Consider the following 9,602-nt stretch of genomic DNA (forward strand, 5'->3'; position numbering starts at 1 on the left):
TATTGCTTAAAAATGCTTCCCTGCTCCCTCTGCTGTACACTTTTTTTATTTTGACACATAACTTCACAAAGGATGCTTTCCCAGTAAATTATCTTGCTATTTAGAGAAGACGTCTCCCATTTATACTAGTTACAGGCAGTGGTTTGAATCCCAAAGCTTTGCTTGGAGTTTTCACACATTTGCAGTTTTTATTGCTTAAAAATGCTTCCCAGCACCCTCTGCTGTACACTTTTTTTATTGTAACTCATAACTTCACAAAGGATGCTTTCCCAGTAAATTCTCTTGTGTTTTAGAGTAAAACTCTCCCCTTTATACTAGTTCCGGGAAGTGGTTTGAATCCCAAAGCTTTGGTTGGAGTTTCACACACATTTGCAGTTTTTATCGCTTAAAAATGCTTCCCAGCGCCTTCTGTACACTTTTTTTATTTTGACTCATAACTTCACAAAGGATGCTTTCCCAGTAAAGTCTCTTGCTTTTTCGAGGAGAACTCTCCCCTTTATACTAGTTACAGGCAGTGGTTTGAATCCCAAAGTTTTGGTTGGGGTTTTACACACATTTGCAGTTTTTATCGCTTAAAAATGCTTCCCAGCTTCCTCTGCTGTACACTTTTTTTATTGTAACTCATAACTTCAGAAAGGATGCTTTCCAAGTAAATTCTCTTGCATTTCAGAGTAAAACTCTCCCCTTAATACTAGTTAGAGGCAGTGGTGTGAATCCCAAAGCTTTGGTTGGAGTTTTACACACATTTGCAGCTTTTATCGCTTAAAAATGCATCCCAGCGCCTGCTGTACACTTTTTTTTATTTTGACTCAGAACTTCACAAAGGATGCTTTCCCAGGAAAGTCTCTTGCTTTTTAGAAGATAACTCTCCCCCTTGTATGAGTTACAGTCAGTGGTTTGAATCCCAAAGATTTGGTTGGAGTTTTACACACATTTGCAGTTTTTATTGCTGAAAAATGCTTCCCAGCGCATGCTGTGCACATTTTTATATTTTGAATCATAACCTCACAAAGGATGCTTTCCCAGTAAAGTCACTTTTTTTTTCGAGTATAACTCTCCCCGTTATACTAGTTACAGGCAGTGGTTTGAATCCCAAAGCTTTGGTTGGAGTTTTACACACATTTGCTGTTTTTATTACTTAAAAATGCTTCCAAGCTCCCTCTGCTCTTCACTTATTTTACTGTAACTCATAACTTCACAAAGGATGCTTTCACAGGAAATTATCTTGCTTTTTAGAGTAAAACTCTCCCCTTTATACTAGTTACAGGCAGTGGTTTGAATTCCAAAGCTTTGGTTGGAGTTTTACACACATTTGCAGTTTTTATTGCTGAAATATACTTCCCAGCTTCCTCTGCTATACACTTTTTTTATTTTCACTCATAACTTCACAAAGGATGCTTTCCCACTAAATTCTCTTGCTTTTTAGAGTAGAATTCTCCCCTTTATACTCGTTTCAGGCAGTGTTTTGAATCCCAAAGCTTTGGTTGGAGGTTTACACACATTTGCAGCTTTTATTGCTTAAAAATGCTTCCCAGCTCCCTCTGCTGTACACTTTATTTTATTGTAACTCATAACTTCACAAAGGATGCTTTCCCAGTAAGGTTTCTTGCTTTTTAGAGTACAACTCTCCCCTTTATACTAGTTACAGGCAGCGGTTTGAATCCCAAAGCTTTGGTTGGAATTTTCACACATTTGTTGTTTTATTGCTTAAAAATGCTTCCCAGCACCTGCTGTACACAGTTTTTATTTTGAATCATAACTTCACAAAGGATTCTTTCCCAGTAAAGTCTCTTGCTTTTTAGAGTAGAACTCTCCCCTTTATACGAGTTACAGGCAGTGGTTTGAATCCCAAAGCTTTGGTTGGAGTTTTACACACATTTGCAGTTTTTATTGCTGAAAAATACTTCCCAGCTTCCTCTGCTATACACTTTTTTTATTTTCACTCATAACTTCACAAAGGATGCTTTCCCAGTGAAGTCTCTTGCTTTTTAGAGTAGAACTCTCCCCTTTATACGAGTGACAGGCAGTGGTTTGAATCCCAAAGCTTTGGTTGGAATTTTACACACATTTGCAGCTTTTATCGCTTAAAAATGCTTCCTAGCGCCTGATGTACACTTTTTTTATTTTGACTCATAACTTCACAAAGGATGCTTTCCCAGTAAAGTCTCTTGCTTTTTAGAGTATAACTCTCCTCTTTATACTAGTTACAGGCAGTGGTTTGAATCCCAAAGCTTTGGTTGGAATTTTACACACATTTGCAGCTTTTATCGCTTAAAAATGCTTCCTAGCGCCTGATGTACACTTTTTTTATTTTGACTCATAACTTCACAAAGGATGCTTTCCCAGTAAAGTCTCTTGCTTTTTAGAGTATAACTCTCCTCTTTATACTAGTTACAGGCAGTGGTTTGAATCCCAAAGCTTTGGTTGGAGTTTTACACACATTTGCAGTTTTTATCACTTAAAAATGCTTCCCAGCTTCCTCTGCTATACACTTTTTTAATTTTCACTCATAACTTCACCAAGGATGCTTTCCCAGTAAAGTCTCTTGCTTTTTAGAGGAGAACTCTCCCCTTTATACGAGTGAAAGGCAGTGGTTTGAATCCCAAAGCTTTGGTTGGAGTTTTACACACATTTGCAGTTTTTATTGCTTAAAAATTCTTCCCAGCTCCCTCGGCTGAACACTTTTTTTATTGTAACTCAAAACTTCACAAAGGATGCTTTCCCAGTAAAGTCTCTTGGTTTTCAGAGTAGAACCTCCCCTTTATACAAGTTACAGGCAGTGGTTAGAATCCCAAAGCTTTGGTTGGAGTTTTCCACACATTTGCAGCTTTTTTCGCTTAAAAATGCTTCCCAGCGCCTGCTGTTCACCTTTTTTATTTTGACTCATAACTTCCCAATTAATGCTTTCCCGGTAAAGTCTCTTGCTTTTTAGAGTTGAACTCTCCCCTTTATACTAGTTACAGGCAGTGGTTTGAATCCCAAAGCTTTGGTTTTAGTTTTACACACATTTGCAGTTTTTATTGCTGAAAAATGCTTCCCAGCGCTTGCTGTACCCTTTTTTTATTTTGACTCATAACTTCACAAACGATGCTTACCCAGTAAATTCTCTTGCTTTTTCGAGTAAAACTCTCCCCATTATACTAGTTACAGGCAGTGGTTTGAATCCCAAAGCTTTGGTTGGAATTTTACACACATTTGCAGCTTTTATCGCTTAAAAATGCTTCCTAGCGCCTGCTGGACACTTTTTTTATTTTGACTCATAACTTCACAAAGGATGCTTTCCCAGTAAAGTCTCTTGCTTTTTAGAGTATAACTCTCCCCTTTTTCGAGTTACAGGCAGTGGTTTGAATTCCAAAGCTTTGGTTGGAATTTTACACACATTTGCAGCTTTTATCGCTTAAAAATGCTTCCTAGCGCCTGCTGGACACTTTTTTTATTTTGACTCATAACTTAGCAAAGGATGCTTTCCCAGTAAAGTCTCTTGCTTTTTAGAGTATAACTCTCCCCTTTATACTAGTTACAGGCAGTGGTTTGAATCCCAAAGCGTTGGTTGGAGTTTTACACACATTTGCAATTTTTATTGCTGAAAAATGCTTCCCAGCGCTTGCTGTACCCTTTTTTTATTTTGACTCATAACTTCAAAAAGGATGGTTTCCCAGTAAAGTATTTTGCTTTTTAGAGTAGAACTCTCCCCTTTGTACGAGTGACAGGCAGTGCTTTGAATCCCAAAGCTTTGGTTGGAGTTTTACACACATGTGCAGTTTTTATTGCTTAAAAATGCTTCCCAGCTCCCTCTGCTGTACACATTTTTTATTTTGACTCATAACTTCAAAAAGGATGGTTTCCCAGTAAAGTCTCTTGCTTTTTAGAGTATAACTCTCCCCTTTTTCGAGTTACAGGCAGTGGTTTGAATTCCAAAGCTTTGGTTGGAATTTTACACACATTTGCAGCTTTTATCGCTTAAAAATGCTTCCTAGCGCCTGCTGGACACTTTTTTTATTTTGACTCATAACTTAGCAAAGGATGCTTTCCCAGTAAAGTCTCTTGCTTTTTAGAGTATAACTCTCCCCTTTATACTAGTTACAGGCAGTGGTTTGAATCCCAAAGCGTTGGTTGGAGTTTTACACACATTTGCAATTTTTATTGCTGAAAAATGCTTCCCAGCGCTTGCTGTACACTTTTTTTATTTTGACTCATAACTTGACTCATAACTTCAAAAAGGATGGTTTCCCAGTAAAGTCTTATGCTTTTTAGAGTAGAACTCTCCCCTTTATACGAGTGACAGGCAGTGGTTTGAATCCCAAAGCTTTGGTTGGAATTTTACACACATTTGCAGCTTTTATCGCTTAAAAATGCTTCCTAGCGCCTGATGTACACTTTTTTTATTTGGACTCATAACTTCACAAAGGATGCTTTCCCAGTAAAGTCTCTTGCCTTTTAGAGTATAACTCTCCTCTTTATACTAGTTACAGGCAGTGGTTTGAATCCCAAAGCTTTGGTTGGAGTTTTACACACATTTGCAGTTTTTATCACTTAAAAATGCTTCCCAGCTTCCTCTGCTATACACTTTTTTAATTTTCACTCATAACTTCACCAAGGATGCTTTCCCAGTAAAGTCTCTTGCTTTTTAGAGGAGAACTCTCCCCTTTATACGAGTGAAAGGCAGTGGTTTGAATCCCAAAGCTTTGGTTGGAGTTTTACACACATTTGCAGTTTTTATTGCTTAAAAATTCTTCCCAGCTCCCTCGGCTGAACACTTTTTTTATTGTAACTCAAAACTTCACAAAGGATGCTTTCCCAGTAAAGTCTCTTGGTTTTCAGAGTAGAACCTCCCCTTTATACAAGTTACAGGCAGTGGTTAGAATCCCAAAGCTTTGGTTGGAGTTTTCCACACATTTGCAGCTTTTTTCGCTTAAAAATGCTTCCCAGCGCCTGCTGTTCACCTTTTTTATTTTGACTCATAACTTCCCAATTAATGCTTTCCCGGTAAAGTCTCTTGCTTTTTAGAGTTGAACTCTCCCCTTTATACTAGTTACAGGCAGTGGTTTGAATCCCAAAGCTTTGGTTTTAGTTTTACACATATTTGCAGTTTTTATTGCTGAAAAATGCTTCCCAGCGCTTGCTGTACCCTTTTTTTATTTTGACTCATAACTTCACAAACGATGCTTACCCAGTAAATTCTCTTGCTTTTTCGAGTAAAACTCTCCCCATTATACTAGTTACAGGCAGTGGTTTGAATCCCAAAGCTTTGGTTGGAATTTTACACACATTTGCAGCTTTTATCGCTTAAAAATGCTTCCTAGCGCCTGCTGGACACTTTTTTTATTTTGACTCATAACTTCACAAAGGATGCTTTCCCAGTAAAGTCTCTTGCTTTTTAGAGTATAACTCTCCCCTTTTTCGAGTTACAGGCAGTGGTTTGAATCCCAAAGCTTTGGTTGGAATTTTACACACATTTGCAGCTTTTATCGCTTAAAAATGCTTCCTCGCGCCTGCTGTACACTTTTTTTATTTTGACTCATAACTTCACAAAGGATGCTTTCCCAGTAAAGTCTCTTGCTTTTTAGAGTAGAACTCTCCCCTTTATACTAGTTACAGGCAGTGGTTTGAATCCCAAAGCTTTGGTTGGAGTTTTACACACATTTGCAGTTTTTATTGCTGAAAAATGCTTCCCAGCGCCTCTGCTGTACACCTTTTTTTATTTTGACTCATAACTTCAAAAAGGATGGTTTCCCAGTAAAGTCTCTTGCTTTTTAGAGTAGAACTCTCCCCTTTTTACGAGTGACAGGCAGTGGCTTTGAATCCCAAAGCTTTGGTTGGAAGTTTTACACACATTTGCAGCTTTTATCGCTTAAAAATGCTTCCCTAGCTCCCTCTGCTGTACACATTTTTTTATTTTGACTCATAACTTCACAAAGGATGCTTTCCCAGTAAAGTCTCTTGCTTTTTAGAGTATAACTCTCCCCTTTATACTAGTTACAGGCAGTGGTTTGAATCCCAAAGCTTTGGTTGGAGTTTTACACACATTTGCAGCTTTTATCGCTTAAAAATGCTTCCTAGCGCTAGCTGTACACTTTTTTTATTTTGACTCATAACTTCACAAAGGATGCTTTCCCAGTAAAGTCTCTTGCTTTTTAGAGTATAACTCTCCCCTTTATACTAGTTACAGGCAGTGGTTTGAATCCCAAAGCTTTGGTTGGAGTTTTACACACATTTGCAGTTTTTATCGCTTAAAAATGCTTCCCAGCGCCTGCTGTACACTTTTTTTATTTTGACTCATAACTTCACAAAGGATGCTTTCCCAGTAAAGTCTCTTGCTTTTTAGAGTAGAACTCTCCCCTTTATACGAGTTACAGGCAGTGGTTTGAATCCCAAAGCTTTGGTTGGAGTTTTACACACATTTGCAGTTTTTATCGCTTAAAAATGCTTCCCAGCGCCTGCTGTACACTTTTTTTATTTTCACTCATAACTTCACAAAGGATGCTTTCCCAGTAAATTCTCTTGCTTTTTAGAGTAAAACTCTCCCCTTTATACTAGTTACAGGCAGTGGTTTGAATCCCAAAGCTTTGGTTGGAGTTTTACACACATTTGCAGTTTTTATCACTTAAAAATGCTTCCCAGCTCCTCTGCTATACACTTTTTTTAATTTTCACTCATAACTTCACCAAGGATGCTTTCCCAGTAAAGTCTCTTGCTTTTTAGAGTAGAACTCTCCCCTTTATACTAGTTACAGGCAGTGGTTTGAATCCCAAAGCTTTGGTTGGAGTTTTACACACATTTGCAGTTTTTATTGCTTAAAAATGCTTCCCAGCTCCTCTGCTGTAACACTTTTTTTATTGTAACTCATAACTTCACAAAGGATGCTTTCCCAGTAAAGTCTCTTGCTTTTTCAGAGTAGAACTCTCCCCTTTATACTAGTTACAGGCAGTGGTTTGAATCCCAAAGCTTTGGTTGGAGTTTTACACACATTTGCAGCTTTTATTCGCTTAAAAATGCTTCCCAGCGCCTGCTGTACACCTTTTTTTATTTTGACTCATAACTTCACAAAGGATGCTTTCCCAGTAAAGTCTCTTGCTTTTTAGAGTATAACTCTCCCCTTTATACTAGTTACAGGCAGTGGTTTGAATCCCAAAGCTTTGGTTGGAATTTTACACACATTTGCAGCTTTTATTGCTTAAAAATGCTTCCCTAGCGCCTGCTGTACACTTTTTTTATTTTGACTCATAACTTCACAAAGGATGCTTTCCCAGTAAAGTCTCTTGCTTTTTAGAGTATAACTCTCCCCTTTATACTAGTTACAGGCAGTGGTTTGAATCCCAAAGCTTTGGTTGGAGTTTTACACACATTTGCAGTTTTTATTGCTTAAAAATGCTTCCCAGCGCCTTGCTGTACACTTTTTTTATTTTGACTCATAACTTCACAAAGGATGCTTTCCCAGTAAAGTCTCTTGCTTTTTAGAGTAGAACTCTCCCCTTTATACGAGTTACAGGCAGTGGTTTGAATCCCAAAGCTTTGGTTGGAGTTTTACACACATTTGCAGTTTTTATTGCTTAAAAATGCTTCCCAGCTCCTCTGCTGTACACTTTTTTTATTTTGACTCATAACTTCACAAAGGATGGCTTTCCCAGTAAAGTCTCTTGCTTTTTAGAGTAGAACTCTCCCCTTTATACGAGTTACAGGCAGTGGTTTGAATCCCAAAGCTTTGGTTGGAGTTTTACACACATTTGCAGCTTTTATCGCTTAAAAATGCTTCCTAGCGCCTCTGCTGTACACTTTTTTTATTTTGACTCATAACTTCACAAAGGATGCTTTCCCAGTAAAGTCTCTTGCTTTTTAGAGTATAACTCTCCCCTTTATACTAGTTACAGGCAGTGGTTTGAATCCCAAAGCTTTGGTTGGAGTTTTACACACATTTGCAGTTTTTATTGCTTAAAAATGCTTCCCAGCGCCTTGCTGTACACTTTTTTTATTTTGACTCATAACTTCACAAAGGATGCTTTCCCAGTAAAGTCTCTTGCTTTTTAGAGTAGAACTCTCCCCTTTATACTAGTTACAGGCAGTGGTTTGAATCCCAAAGCTTTGGTTGGAGTTTTACACACATTTGCAGTTTTTATTGCTTAAAAATGCTTCCCAGCTCCCTCTGCTGTACACTTTTTTTATTTTGACTCATAACTTCACAAAGGATGCTTTCCCAGTAAAGTCTCTTGCTTTTTAGAGTAGAACTCTCCCCTTTATACGAGTGACAGGCAGTGGTTTGAATCCCAAAGCTTTGGTTGGAGTTTTACACACATTTGCAGCTTTTATTCGCTTAAAAATGCTTCCCTAGCGCCTGCTGTACACTTTTTTTATTTTGACTCATAACTTCACAAAGGATGCTTTCCCAGTAAAGTCTCTTGCTTTTTAGAGTAGAACTCTCCCCTTTATACTAGTTACAGGCAGTGGTTTGAATCCCAAAGCTTTGGTTGGAGTTTTACACACATTTGCAGTTTTTATTGCTTAAAAATGCTTCCCAGCGCCTTGCTGTACACTTTTTTTTATTTTGACTCATAACTTCACAAAGGATGCTTTCCCAGTAAATTCTCTTGCTTTTTAGAGTAAAACTCTCCCCTTTATACTAGTTACAGGCAGTGGTTTGAATCCCAAAGCTTTGGTTGGAGTTTTACACACATTTGCAGTTTTTATTGCTTAAAAATGCTTCCCAGCTCCCTCTGCTGTACACTTTTTTTATTTTGACTCATAACTTCACAAAGGATGCTTTCCCAGTAAAGTCTCTTGCTTTTTAGAGTAAACTCTCCCCTTTATACTAGTTACAGGCAGTGGTTTGAATCCCAAAGCTTTGGTTGGAGTTTTACACACATTTGCAGTTTTTATTGCTTAAAAATGCTTCCCAGCGCCTTGCTGTACACTTTTTTTATTTTGACTCATAACTTCACAAAGGATGCTTTACCCAGTAAATTCTCTTGCTTTTTAGAGTAAAACTCTCCCCTTTATACTAGTTACAGGCAGTGGTTTGAATCCCAAAGCTTTGGTTGGAGTTTTACACACATTTGCAGTTTTTATCGCTTAAAAATGCTTCCCAGCTCCTCTGCTGTACACTTTTTTTATTTTGACATCATAACTTCACAAAGGATGCTTTCCCAGTAAATTATCTTGCTTTTTAGAGTAAGAACTCTCCCCTTTATACTAGTTACAGGCAGTGGTTTGAATCCCAAAGCTTTGGTTGGAGTTTTACACACATTTGCAGTTTTTATTGCTTAAAAATGCTTCCCAGCTCCCTCTGCTGTACACTTTTTTTATTTGTAACTCATAACTTCACAAAGGATGCTTTCCCAGTAAATTCTCTTGCTTTTGAGAGTAGAACTCTCCCCTTTATACGAGTTACAGGCAGTGGTTTGAATCCCAAAGCTTTGGTTGGAGTTTTACACACATTTGCAGCTTTTATTGCTTAAAAATGCTTCCCTAGCGCCTCTGCTGTACACTTTTTTTATTTTGACTCATAACTTTACAAAGGATGCTTTCCCAGTAAAGTCTCTTGCTTTTTAGAGTATAACTCTCCCCTTTATACTAGTTACAGGCAGTGGTTTGAATCCCAAAGCTTTGCT

This window comes from Phycodurus eques, unplaced genomic scaffold (genome assembly GCF_024500275.1).
Source record: "Phycodurus eques isolate BA_2022a unplaced genomic scaffold, UOR_Pequ_1.1 contig_112, whole genome shotgun sequence".
Classification (NCBI taxonomy): domain Eukaryota; kingdom Metazoa; phylum Chordata; class Actinopteri; order Syngnathiformes; family Syngnathidae; genus Phycodurus; species Phycodurus eques.